This window comes from Giraffa tippelskirchi, chromosome 11, assembly GCF_054371585.1.
Source record: "Giraffa tippelskirchi isolate mGirTip1 chromosome 11, T2T-mGirTip1v1.2.pri, whole genome shotgun sequence".
NCBI classification, from domain to species: domain Eukaryota; kingdom Metazoa; phylum Chordata; class Mammalia; order Artiodactyla; family Giraffidae; genus Giraffa; species Giraffa tippelskirchi.
In genome coordinates, this window is record NC_137285.1 from 101994767 (window position 1) to 102008961 (window position 14195).

General features: G+C 45.4%; 1 protein-coding gene across 2 annotated transcripts in view; it reads right to left on the bottom strand.

The window, feature by feature from the left end:
- LOC145527945 (uncharacterized) overlaps positions 1–14195 on the bottom strand; it is a 31383-nt gene that overhangs the window by 14413 nt on the left and 2775 nt on the right. The window lies entirely within an intron of this gene.

The window sequence follows — 14195 nt, forward strand, 5'->3', positions numbered from 1 at the left end:
AGAGATAATCCATTAATATATTTGTATTGTAGGTATTCAAACATATTAGTTCCTTCAAGTTCTTTTTTGGGGCTTCCTATGTGGCTCAGTGGTAAAGAATCCGCCTATCAATGCAGGAGACCCAGGTTTGATCCCTGGGTTGGGAAGATCCCCTGGAGAGGGAAATGGCAACCCACTCCAGTATTCTTGTCTGGAGAATCCGATGGACAGAGGAGCCTCAAGGGCTGCAGTCCATGGGGTCACAAAGTCAGAAACGACTGAGCATGAAAACAATAATTCCTTTTTAGAACTTATTCTACAGGATCAAGTCTAGTTAGTACTTGGATGGGAGAACTTATTCTGCCATTTAGTATATTTATTGTGTACTTACCTCTTTTGTTCTCCATGGTGGAAGGACTGTGATTTATGCTCATTAAGTAGAGGCAGGATGGAACTGTGGCAATGGAATGGGTTTTAGGGTTGGACGAAAAGATCTAGATTCAAATCCAAGCCCACCACTTACACAGCAGTGATGTGACCTTGGCTAAATTGCTTCACTTTGTTAAGTCTCCATTTCCTCATCTAAAAGTATCATCTCTAAAAATACTCCCATGGACTTGCCTGGCTCATTCAACATGATTAGTACTATTTGTTGAGTATATGAATGAAGAGGCAAGAAGGAAGCTGCCTCCAACTGGACTCCTGTCCAGTTGCCCAAGTGAAACCCTGGTCACCCTTGACTCATCTGCTCTCCTATCTCCTCATCTGATTATCACCAAGTTCTGGTTTGCTGTCTCCTTAATAGTTTAGAATCTTTCTGTCTTGCTGGTAAACTCTCACCCCAGGCCACCAGCCTTCCTAGGCTGAGTTCCCACAAGAGTCATTAAACCACCTTCTGTAACAGACTGTGCTGGTTGCCTAGACAGAGTTTCTGTTCAGGCGTCCACCTCTCTCCCACATGGAGAAAAGGGAAGTCTGGATTCGTCAGAGCCAATCATGTAAATTCATTCCCCATGTCAGTGATTCATTTAGGACCAGGCAGGGGACCCACATCCGGCCAATGAGGAAGAAGAGGACGTCTGCTGGGGTCATCAAGGAAAGGCTTCCTTGTTGATAAAGAGAGACACCCAGGAAGGGACATGTCCTTCTGTTCCACCAGAGGCTATCCTGTCTGTGCAGGAAGCCAACTCCCGTTGAGAGGGGTCACAGCCAACATACCGAGGACTGTGGAGCAGGAAGATGAGAAGGACCTGGGTTCTCCATGGCAGGATGGAGCTGCCCAATGGGCCAAGCCCAGACGTCCCCTGATACCCTGTTGCTCTCCACGTGAGATGAATGTTTGCTGGCAGTCTTGGGCAATGAATATAAGTACACATCTTACAACAGTATCAGAACCAGAGTTGGAACATAATCAATGTTTGTGGAAGGTCCATCCACATCTCTACAAATGACCCAATTTCATTCCTTTTCATGTTTGAGTAATAGTCCAATAAAATAGATAACTAGTGAGAACCTAGTTAGCTCAGGCAACTAACTCTACTCAATACTCTGTGGTGACCTAGATGAGAAGGAAATTCAAAAAAAGAAGGGATACATGTAAACATACAGCTGATTCACTTTGCTGTACAGTAGAAACTAACACAGCATTGCAAAGCAACTATACTCCAAAAAGTTAATTTTAAAGGAGAAAGCAAGTTTTCTATATTTTTCAAAAAAATATTTGTGGAAGGAAGGGAGGAAAGAAAGAAGGAAAGAGGGAAAGGGAAAAGAAGGAAGAAAAGAAAACTGCCTTTTTACCCCAAGCTCTCCTCCAGACAGTTGTCAGTGGGGTTTAGGCTCTGGATATGGGGAGAGAGGGCTTCCCCAGCGGCTCAGTGGTAAAGAATCTGCCTGCCAATGTAGGAGACATGAGTTTGGCCCCTCAGCCAGGAGGATCCCCTGGAGAAGGAAATGGCAACCCACTCCAATATTCTTGCGTTGAGAATCCCATGGACAGAGGAGCCTGGCAGGCTATAGTCCACAGGGTCGCAAAAGAATCGGACACGACTTAGCGACTAAACAACGAAAAGAGAAGACTCCTTCCAGAGAGTGTTATAAACGTGTGCTTGATGCTTCCTCCTGAAAGAGAAAGTGAGTGAAGCCAAGGAATCATTTCCTTCTGAAAACAAAATAACATGAGGCTATAAAGGTAGAGTATCCCAAAGGTCTCATAAGCTCAGAGAGAGAATGAAATAGTTTAAAAAAAAATTAGAAGAGTCAGCCTGGTATAATTTTTCTTAAGTGTCTTCTGGGCACCAATAGGCTATAAATAGATGGTGCATCTGGTGTGGAAACTGTCTTGGTGGGGAGGGTAAAGAATAGGGTGATGCTCACTACTTTCCTTTCCTTGCTCCCTTTTCTCCACAAATACTGATCAAGTTCCAATCTGATACTATGGCTACAGGCTCTGCACCTTTCCAGATTGGTCCAGACCGTAGAGGTGGGGACAGGCTGTGTCAATGAGCTGAGCGCTGTGCTGAGCACCCTGGGAAGGGAGCTGCTGGGGCAGCGGGGAGCAGAGGCTGGATGCTGGGCTGGCTGACCTGCGGGGCGGCTGGAAAACAACAATCCCTCCCCCGAAGGCAGTGAGGCAGCTGATGGTTCACTGCTCCCCACTGGGAGAGAATTGTATTAGCTTCCTATGGCTGCTGTAACAAATGACCACAAATATAGCGGCTTACTGGAGAAGGCAATGGCACCCCACTCCAGTACTCTTGCCTGGAAAATCCCATGGACGGAGGAGCCTGGTAGGCTACAGTCCATGGGGTCGCTAAGAGTCGGACGACTGAGCGACTTCACTTTCACTTTTCCCTTTCATGCACTGGAGAAGGAAACAGCAACCCACTCCAGTATTCTTGCCTGGAGAATCCCAGGGACGGCGGAGCCTGGTGGGCTGCCATCTATGGGGTCGCACAGAGTCGGACACGACTGAAGAGACTTAGCAGCAGCAGCAGCAGCAGCATAGCGGCTTACGCAGACTTATCATCTTACTGTTCTGGATGTCAGATGGTCAAAATGGGTTTCAGTGGGCTAAACTCAAGGTGTCAGCAGAGGTGCGTTCCCTCCTGGGAGGTCTAGGGGAGGATCCATTCCCTGGCTTCTTGGCAGCTTCTAGAAGATGCCCACTTTCCCTAGCTCCTCTACCTTCACAACAAGTAATATTGGGCCAAGTCCTTCTCATGCTGCCATCTCTCTGGTTCTTCCCTTTCTGCTCTTTCTTCTACCTTTAAGAACCCTGATGGGGGCTTCTCTGGTGGTCTGCAGTTAAGAATCTGCCTGCCAATGCAGGGTACATGGGTCTGATCCCTGGGCTGGGAGGATCCCACGTGCTGCTGGGCAACAAACCTCCTACATCACAATTACTGAGCCCACGCACCCTAGAGCCCATGCTTCAGAACAAGAGAAGCCATTGCAACTAAGAGTAGCCCTCACTCACTGCAACTAGAGAAAGAAAGCGTGCAGCAACAAAGACCTGGTGCAGCCAAAAATCAATCAATCAGTAAACAAATATTTTTAAAGAGTCCTGATGATTGCATTGGACCCACTTGGATAATCCAGAATAATCTTCCTATTCTAAGGCCAGCTGATTAATCCCATGTGTAATTTTATTTCCCCTTTGCCATGTTAGATAGCATATTCACAGGCTCCAGGGATTAGAGTGTGGACAACTGTCACGTGAGTGTATGCTCCTTGGTTCTTGTCTCGTCACAACAAAGATTTGGAGTGACAGACATTAGAGCCCTCAGCCCTCGGCGGGTCACAGCTCTTGGGTCTTGGACAGACCGTGTTATAGCTCTTAGATGAATCAGTGTTACAGCTCTTTTATTTAGAAGATAGCAAGAGAATCCATCCTCGAAGCACGAGGGCATGCCGACCGTCAACCCAAAGACGTGGAGAGAAGAACATCCCAGCGTGTGGGAGAGAGAGAGAGAGAGCTTTGGCTCCTCTTTTTATATGTTTTTTCCCTACCCCTGGGCCTGCCCTATGCAAATCGGGCTTAGCCAGGAGTGCTGTTCTACCTGAAGTTCTCACTCCGGTCCTTGGACCTTCCTTTGACCTTCCTTTGTTCCATTTTCACGTGCTTTTCCCTTCCTTGTCTTTTAGCCACCGCCATGTTGGACTCCTGTTTCCTATTCTAACTACCTAACACAACTTTGGTGGCAGTTGGGGGACATTATTCTACCTACTTTTCTGCCTTCTGATGCCCAAAGATACACATCCATCCTACAAGCGAAACACAAATACATTCACTCCACTTTTGGTACCAAACTCTATATTGCGTGGATGTGTGCCAAGTCACCTCAGTTGTATCCGACTCTGCAACCCTATGGACTGTAGCTCGCCAGACTCCTCTGTCCAAGGGACTCTCTAGGCAAGAACTGGAATGGGCTGCCATACCATCCTCCAGGGGATCTCCCTGACCCAGGGATGGAACCTGCTTCTCTATGTCTCCTGCTTGGCAGGTGGGTTCTTTACCACTAGCACCACCCAGGAAGCCCACAAAACTCAAACACAAGTCAAGGCTTAAACAGAGAAGCAGAACAAGTAGGAGGTATGTGTATATTAAGAGATTTATTGCAAGGAATTGGCTTTTAAGACTGTAGAGCATGGCTAGGCTAGTCTGAAATCAGACCAGAACTCTGGGGCATGGCCTGAAGTTGCTGCCCATGGGTGGGATGCCTTCCTCTCTAAGAGAATCCTCAGCTCTGGCTTAAGTGCCTTTCAACAGACTGAATCAAACCTGCCCAAATTATCTAGGATAACCTCCCCTCCTTAAAGTCACCTGATCATAAATTTTAATCATATCTACATTAGACCCCCACAGCAACACACAGATTAGTGTTTGATTGAATAACTGGGGACGGTAGCCTAGCCAAGCTGACACGTGAAAGAGACCATCACATGGATGGAGGTAGCTTCTTAAGGTCCCTGTCCTCTGCCTGAGACTGTTCACCACAAGCCCCTATAAACCTGGAATGGATGCTCAGTCCTGAGGATGGTTTTCTCCATGAAGATAAATGGGCCCAGGGAATTCTAAAAGTTCATGCTGCTCTGCTCCACTGTTCCCTGAGATTAGAAGTTCCTAAGGACAAAGGCCGGGGTTTTGTATTTATATCTGTATCTAGCAGGACCTAAGCTAATGCTCCTTGTATAGGTGACACTCAGGGAATGCTGGTTGGAAGAATCTTGTCTTTGTTGAATAAATATTCTCCCCTGTTTCTAACCAGACAGCCCACTATGGCAGATATGAATCCGACTGCATTTTCAGCTACTAATTCAGATGATAGTATAGTGTCATATATACCCAGGTGGCATTGGTAATAATGGAAACTTATCCTAGGAATAGCAGTGGGGTGGGTGATGCTGAAACACACAAGTAGAGAAAGAGGCCATGGTATCTTTGTAGAGACATTTATAAGCAGGAAAGAGCCCAGTCTGGTGGCATCAGAATGAATACTGACTTATCCAGAGACAAGCTCCAACAGTTTGCCCACCTGATGCCAAAAGCCGACTAATTGTAAAAGACCAAAAAGTGGGCGATGACCCAACCTCTGGGAATTCCTGCCCCTTTCCCAAAATAGTTGTAATAATCCTCCCACTCATTAGCCTATGAAGTTACCCAGCCCATAAAAGCTAACCACACATTCCGAGGTTGCCCTTGCCATCTGCAATGGCCCACACTCTGTCTCTGTCTGTGGAGTGTGTTTCTCTCTGAATAAATCCACTTCTTACCTATCACCTTGTCTCTCACCAAGTCATGAACAAGGTTTGTAATCTCAGCTTAAAAGACCGCCAGTTCAAGTCCCAATATGAGCTACATGGTTTCATAAGGATTCTGGAGGCTGGGGGCCTAGACATCTTCAACCTCTGTTCCCACACTGCTTAGGTGTGATTATGGAGGACGCAAGCCTTTCTCTCGGTGGTCAGGCAGCCACCCTTCTCCTTGGGACTCCCCAAGCCTGTCTGGGCTCCTGTCAACCCTGCAACCTGGGCCCAGTGGATGGCGTGTAAACCCCTTGCCAGGGACCCACTAGTTTTGGTTTAAACTTTAATCAAGTTCCCTCCAAACCTCCCTCCTCTATTCCTCCCCAACCTCTGGTTGAAATCTTTATCTTTTTGGGGGCTGAGAAAGAGACTGTTATTCTCCACAGTCTGGTTTATGATATAAAATCTGTGCTCTGAGCCCTCTGGCTTTGGCTTTTGATATTTAAAGCCAAGCTTTTGAAATTCAAAAATACCCTTTTTTCTCTCAAGCACCTTGCCCTTAGAATTGAAATCCGTGGCTCTCAATACCGTTGCCTCTACAATAGGTTTACAAAAGGCTACTTAAGAGCTCAAAAGCCAGGAAAGGGACTCTTTGTTCTCTCTGTATGGTCCCTACCCTAAGGGCAATGCAGAAAAAGCACTGCTGCCACTGGAAAGGTGAGGTGGAGAAGTGAGGGGGTTAAAGGATTGGAAAAGCACCAGTTTAATATCAAAATTTTACTGTGAGGCATTTATAAAATGCTGAGGTGTGTTTCCCCAAGGCTTAGCTAAGTGTGGTTTTCATGACTCATTCCAGCAAAAGTACTTAGAAAAGCAAGCAATAGTGCCTTTATAAATATTGACACAGATCGTTGACAGGTAAATTTATTGTGTTCATTTATGAGCATTTGTTAACTTGAACTTTTTGAAGATAATCTTAGAATTTCTATAATGTGCAATTTTAAATTCATCACTTATTTTATACTTGGGAGAGTACATTAAAGTATTTATAAAAATTCACACATCTATGGTCAACTAATTCTTGACAAAGGTGCAAAGACACTCCAGTGAAAAAAGGATAGTCTTTTCAACAAATAGTGCTGGGATAATTTGATATCCATATTTTAAAACATTAACTTCTATTCATACACCCACCATTTATAAAAATTAACTCCAAATGAATCATAGTCCTAAATGTAAGACTAAAGCAATAAAACTTCTGGAAGAAATTATGAGAAATTATAAGTGAACTTAGAGTAGGCAAAAACTTTTTTGACACAACATCAAAAACACCTTTAATAAAAAAATGATAATCTGAACGTCATTAAAATTAAAAATTTCTGCTCTTTACAAGATACTGTTGGATGAAAAGACAAGCAAGGGACAGGGAGAAAATCTTAGAATATATCCTATAAAGGACTTGGATCCAGGGTGAATAAGGAGCTTTAAAAATTCAACAATACAAACAACACAATTTTTCCTCATGAACAAAAGATTTGAAGACATTTCACCAAAGGAGATATACGAATGGCAAATAAGCACATGAAAAGGTGCTCAACTTCGTTAGTCACTGTTGTTGTTCAGCCCTCAAGTCATGTCTCACTTTTTGTGTATCACAGCACGCCAGGCTTCCCTGTTCTTCTTCCTAACCCAGGGGTCAAACCCAGATTTTCCACATTGCAGGTGGATTCTTTACCAGCTGAGCCACAAGGGAAGCCCAAGAATACTGAAGCGGGTAGCCTATCCCTTCTCCAGTGGATTGTCCTGACCCAGGAATCAAACCAGGGTCTCCTGCATTGCAAGGTGGATTCTTTACCAGCTGAGCTACCAGGGAAGCTCTCTATCTCCCAGAGTTTGCTCAAATTCATGTCCATTGAGTTGGTGATGCCATCCAACCATCTCATCCTCTGTCGTCCCCTTCTCCTCCTGCCCTCAATCTTTCCCAGCATCAGGGTCTTTTCCAATGAGCTGACTCTTGGCATCAGGTGGCCGAAGTATTGGAGCTTCAGCACCAGTCCTTCCAATGAATATTCAAGGTTCATTTCCTTTAGGATTGACTGATTTGATCTCCCCTTACAGAAATGTAAATTAAAACCATGATGAGATACCACCAGCAGAATGATTAACAATGAGAAAGGCTGACCATGTTTAAAGTATTGGCGGGGAATTCTCATACATTGCTGTTGGGAATATAAAATGGTAGAACCACTGGGAAAAATAGTTTGACAGTTTCTTAAAAAATTTATACATTTGTTGTTGTGTAGTCCCTGCTGCTGCTGCTGCTAAGTCGCTTCAGTCGTGTCCGACTCTGTGCGACCCCATAGACGGCAGCCCACCAGGCTCCGCCGTCCCTGGGATTCTCCAGGCAAGAACACTGGAGTGGGTTGCCATTTCCTTCCCCAATGCATGAAAGTAAAAGTGAAAGGGAAGTCGCTCAGTCTTAGCGACCCCATGGACTGCAGCCTACCAGGCTCCTCTGTCCATGGGATTTTCCAGGCTAGAGTACTGGAGTGGGTTGCCATTCCAATTCTTTGCTATCCCATGGACTGTAGCCCACCAGGCTTCTGTGCGTGGGATTTCTCAGGCAAGAATACTGGAGTGGGTTACCATTTTCTTCTCCAGGGGACCTCCCCAATCCAGGAATCAAACCCACGTCTCCTGCTTTGCAGGTGGATTCTTTATCAGTGACCCACCAGGGAAGCCCCAAAATTTATACATTCACCTACCATATGGCCCAGCCATTTCCCTCTTAGATATTTGTCCAAGAGAAATGAAAGTAGATATCCATACGAAGACTCTCACATGAATGTTCAGAGCAGTTTATTTGTACTAGCCTCAAACTGGAAACTATCCAAATGTTCATCATCTAGGAAATGAATAAACAAAGGGTGGTAGAGCCATACAATGGAATACTACTCAGTAATAAAAAGGAATGAACGATTGACACTGTGGATGAATATGATGTTGAGTGAAAGACACTGGACAAAAAAGAATACCTTCTGTATTTAAAGAAAATCATAAAATTTCAGACTGATCTCCCGTAATAGAAAGCAGATCCATGGCTTGCCTGTGGGGAGAATGGGCAAGAAGGGATAGAGAGAGACAGATATGGGCAGGAGGAATGAGTCACAAATGGGCATAAGGAAGTCAGGGGTATGGGTGATGGATATGTTTATTATCCAATTATGGACAGGTAGATAGGTATGTCAAAACTTTCCAAATTGGACATTTTAAATATATGCAGTTTCTTGCATGTCATTATACTGCAATAAAGCTGTGAAAAAATTATGTTTATAAAAACAACGTGTGTTTCTGGGTCTGTCACTGTTAGAAGTGACAGACTTCCAACAATTAGTGACAGACTTCTAAGATAATTCAAGCATACCTTCCAAAGCCTAAACTTAGTCACACTCAGCTACTTATGGATCTCAAGGATTCACTCATTACTCTCATTAAATTTTGTACAAAAACTAAACAGTTTTATATGTGCTTTAAATAAAACCCACCTGCCAATGCAGGAGACGCAGGTTCGATATCTGGGTTGGGAAGATCCTCTGGAGAAGGAAATGGCAACCCACCCCAGTATTCTTGTCTGGAAGATTCCATGGACAGAGAAGCCTGGCAGGCTACAGTCTATGGGGTCTCAGAAGAATTGGACACAACTTAGCGACTAAACAACAACAACAAAATAAAATAGATAACTAATTTTAAAACGTTCATAACTTGTTAATAACTGAAATAAAGCAGGACCCTGTGGGGCCCTCCCAGGTACAGATGCTTTCCACTTTCTCCATTTTTTGTTTTCAGGAAAGTCTTCAGCCTCCTAGACCTTCCTGAATACCAAAGTGAAGATTCACCCTGTTAGCTCACTACCAACCAATGAGAAGAAAGTCACACACCCTGCAGCCCTCATCCCACATTTTGCCTATAAAACTCCCTAAAAACCATCCGGGAGTTCAGGTTTTTTGAGCGCGAGCCACCCATTCTCTTTGATCGGCCCCGTGATAAACCTTTCTCTGCTTCAAACTCCAGTGTTTCAGTTTGTTGAGCCTCCCTGTGTGTCATGCACACAAACTTGTGTTTGATAACACCCCAAGTCACAGAGCTACATGCATAGGGCTGTTAGGGAACCACTGACTAAGATCATTCACCCTTTCCAGGCAGGATGATAACCACTTGCATGAGTTATCTCACAACAAGAGTTCCTGATAAGGAACGCAGAACTGACAAGCTACCACCAGACAGAAGAATTCAGGGGGTGCCAAAAGAAGGAAGGAGATGCCAGCCCATAATATGTCCTGCCAACCTCCCAGAAATCCTCACACTGGAAACAATCTTGACTGAGAGATGCACATGCCACCAGGAAGTCTTGAATTGGACCAATGTGAGCACAGGTAAGATGACTGGCCAGAGACAATCTGCAAAGCTAACCCCATTACAGTAAAATCTGAGACTGTAGGTTATGTGGCAGAGCAGGTCTCCTGGGTCCCCTTCCCTGCGGCTCTGCATCCCGGCACCCCTTCCCAATAAAGTCTTCTGCTTTATCAGCATATGTGTCTCCTTGGACAATTCATTTCCAAGTGTTAGATACGAGTCTACTGTCAGACCCTGGAAGAGGTCCCCCTCCCAGTAACAGAGCCACAGAAGGAGAGAGTGATAAAGGAGAAAAACCGTACTAAAAATAGGTCAGGGTGGGGAGACGAAGGGAAGGTGAGAGTGGGTTACAGAGCCCCACATAGCCTGCTGGAATAATAATCCTAACATGCTGAGCAGGTGTGGGTGCTTCACTTGTTAAAATCCTATGAGTTGGACTTACCTGGCAGTCAAGTGGTTAAGAATCCACCTGCCATTGCAGGGGACATGGGTTCGATCCCTGGTCCAGGAAGATTCCACTTGCCTCAGATAAACTAAGCCTGTGCACCGCCACTACTGAGCCTGCAGCTGCATCTACTGGAGCCCATGCACCTGGAGCCACTGCAATGAGAAGCCTGAGCACTGCAACAAAGAGTAGCCCCCACTGGCCGCAACTAGCGAAAGGCTGCTCACAGAAACAATGATCCAGCACAACCAGAAATAAAGTTAATTTTTAAAAAAGAAATTTGAGCACTGTAGACTATTTCTTTAAAATAAAAAAATCCTATGAGTTAAGACTACTGTTAAACTTCTTAAAAGGTGAGGGGACTGGCATCTGATAGAAAATTTTAAAAACTTGCCTTAGGTTAGAAATCAAACAGCTGAGAGAGTTTCCAACTGTGTTAGTTTCCTAATATTGATTGGTGCCTGTACCAATCTCGTGGCTTAAACCAAAACAAATTTATTCTTTCACAGTTCTAGAGGTCAGGAGTTCAAAATGAGTCTTACGGGGCTAAAATCAAGGTGGTGGCTGTGTGCCTTGTGGAGGTTCCAGGGGAGAATCTGGTTCTCCTCACTTTGAGCTTCTCAAGGCTGCCATCATTCCTTGGTTTGTGGCTGCATCACTCCAATTTCTGCTTCCATGCATGGCCTTCTCCTCCCTTTGACTCTCTCTTATGAAGACCTGTGTCCTTCTTATGAGGACCATTGTGACTACATTGAGGAAAAGAAACAGCAGGCCCCCAAAAGAGTCATCCACACTCATGACAGCCAAAAAAGTCAAAGTGTTAGTCGCTCAGTGTGTCCGACTCTTTGAGACCCCGTGGACTGTAGCCCACCAGGGTCTTCTGTCCGGGGGATTCTCTAGGCAAAAATACCGGAGTGGGTTGCCATTCCCTTCTCCAGAGGATCTTCCCAACCCAGGGGTCGAACCCAGATCTTCCCCATTGCAGGCAGATTCTTTACCGGCTGAGTCACAAGGAAGCCCATGACAGCCAACCAAGACTTAATTGCAGAGTCAATTTCTCCAGGGATGTAGCCTTTAAACAGATGACCTTTTTTCCTTAAATTTTTTTAAATTGGAGGATAATTGCTTTACAATGTTGTGTTAGTTGCTGCTGTACAACAATGTCACAATCTGAAATTTCCTGATCAGCACTAGCACTAGTGAAGTAATATGCAGAATAAGGCCCCTGTCATTCCCTTCACCTCAATAAAGGTGACCTGGCCTGAAACAACTCTTTCTTTTCTCTTGATAATAGCTTCCTTGCCCCATCTTCCTTCTGTCTATAAAAAAATCTTCCATTTTATACAGCCCCTTGGAATCTCTCTCTACAACTTGCTAGATGAGATGCTACCTGATTCATGACTTGCATAACAAAGCCAATTAAACCTTCAAATTTACTCTGTTGAATTTTGTTTGTTTTTTTTTAACAGAGAGCACCTGGATAATCTCTCCATCTCAAATGTTTGATTTAATCACAGCTGCACAGTCCCTTTTACCATGTGAGGTAAGATAGTCCCAGGTTCTGGGGATTAGGACGCAGACATCTTCAGAATCATTGTCTGTCTACCACACCATGGTTGACATTCTTCCCTCACTCAAGAGGGAAGGCCCTTGCTGAAAGTGAAGTCACTCAGTCGTGTCCAACTCTTTGTGACCCCGTGGACTGTAGCCTATCAGACTCCTCTGTCCATAGGATTCTCCAGGCAAGAATACTGGAGTGGGTTGCCATTTCCTTCTCCAGGGGATCTTCCCAACCCAGGGATTGAACCCGGATCTCCCGCATTGGAGGCAGATGCTTTAACCTCTGAGCTACCAGGGAAACTCTTGCTGACCAGTCCCCAATCCCCCTTCCCCATCCTACCTTCTCTCACTTCCTTCCTATAGTTGGCACTGTAGCCAGACCTCACAACCTGCAAGCCTGTGGCATTTGGGTACCACATTCAGCCCTATGCTAGGTTTGTGAAAGCTTTTTAGGCTGGAATCATGTCTCATTCATCTGTGTAGCACTATAGCCCATAACACAGAGCCCTGCACACAGGGGGACTCTGTATTTATTCAGCACCTCAGTGGATCAATGGAGGGATGTAAGCCAGGACCCAGGTAAGTCATCCTCCGAACACATTGGTTCCAGAATGTACTGGTCATCTCAGAGTCCCCAAGCCTGGGGCCAAGGCAGTAGCCCTGCCCCAGAGCAGTACTGACTACCCCTGATGCCCACGGCCAGGCTCGGGGTATTTTCTTGGAGCTGCCTTAACTTGGCAGGTAACATAAATAGGGCTTTTGATAGCTCAGTTGGTGAAGAACCCGCCTGCAGCGCAGGAGACCCTGGTTTGATTCCTGGGTTGGGAAGATCCCCTGGAGAAGGGATAGGCTACCCACTCCAGTATTCTTGGACTTCCCTTGTGGCTCAGCTGGCAAAGAATCTGCCTGCAATGTGGGAGACCTGGGTTCAATCCCGGGGTTGAGCAGATCCCCTGGAGAAGGGAAAGGCTACCTACTCCAGTATTCTGACCTGGAGAATTCCATGGTCTGTATATTCCATGGGGTTGCAAAGAGTCTGACATGACCGAGTAACTTTCACTTTCTTTCACTTTGGAGAATTAAAGGAAGAAAGCAAATGCATCCCCATGGCTGAGAAAGGCAGGGCACAGAGGCACAGTTTGGGGATGTATTTTCTCTGACTGATTCAGGCTCCTGGTTAGCCTTCTGCCATTTGGGGCCTGAGGAGTGCCTCTGTAGCTGGAGCCACCAGCCCCCACCCCCACCCGGGAATATGCTGGACACTTACCCAGAATGGTTCTCAAGATCACTGGGGTCAGAACAGGCAGTGACACCACACTGCTATAGACTGAATGTTTGTCTCTATCTCCCCACCCAATTTATATGTTGAAATCCTAACCCCTCAGTGTGATAGCATTTGGAGGTGGGGCCTTTTAGAGGTGATTAGGTCATGAAGGTGGAGCCCTCATGAACAGGATTAATTCCCTTATGATGGAGGCCCCAGAGAGCTCCCTGACTCCTTCTGCCACATGAGAATACGGCAAGAAAACAGCCATCTATGAACCAGGAATTAAGCTCTCACCAGACACTAAATCTGCCAGCACCTTGACCTTGTACTTCTCAGCCTCCAGAACTGTGAGAAATAAATGCTTGTTGTATAAGCCACCCAGTCTAGGATATTTTTGTTATAGCATTCAAAACAGAGCTGACTATACCATACAGAGATAACACCTTTATTTTACCTACAAGCAACCCCAAGCTCAGGGAAGGGAAGCCTCCAGGCATTAGAACCACCACCACCAATTTCATCAACCAACATTTTTTTTTTAATTCATTTATTTATATTTCTTTTTGGCTGTGCTAGGTCTTAGTTGCTGAACTCAGGTTTTCTCTAGTTGCAGAGCACTTGGCCTACTCTAGTTGTGATGCGCAGGCCTCTAATTGCAGTGGCTTCTCACTGCAGAGCATGTGCTCTAGGTGTTTGGGCTTCAGTAGTTGAGACACAGAGGCTCATTAGTTGTGGCTCAAGGACGCTAGAGCACGCAGGCTTCAGTAGTTGTGGCACAAGGGCTCA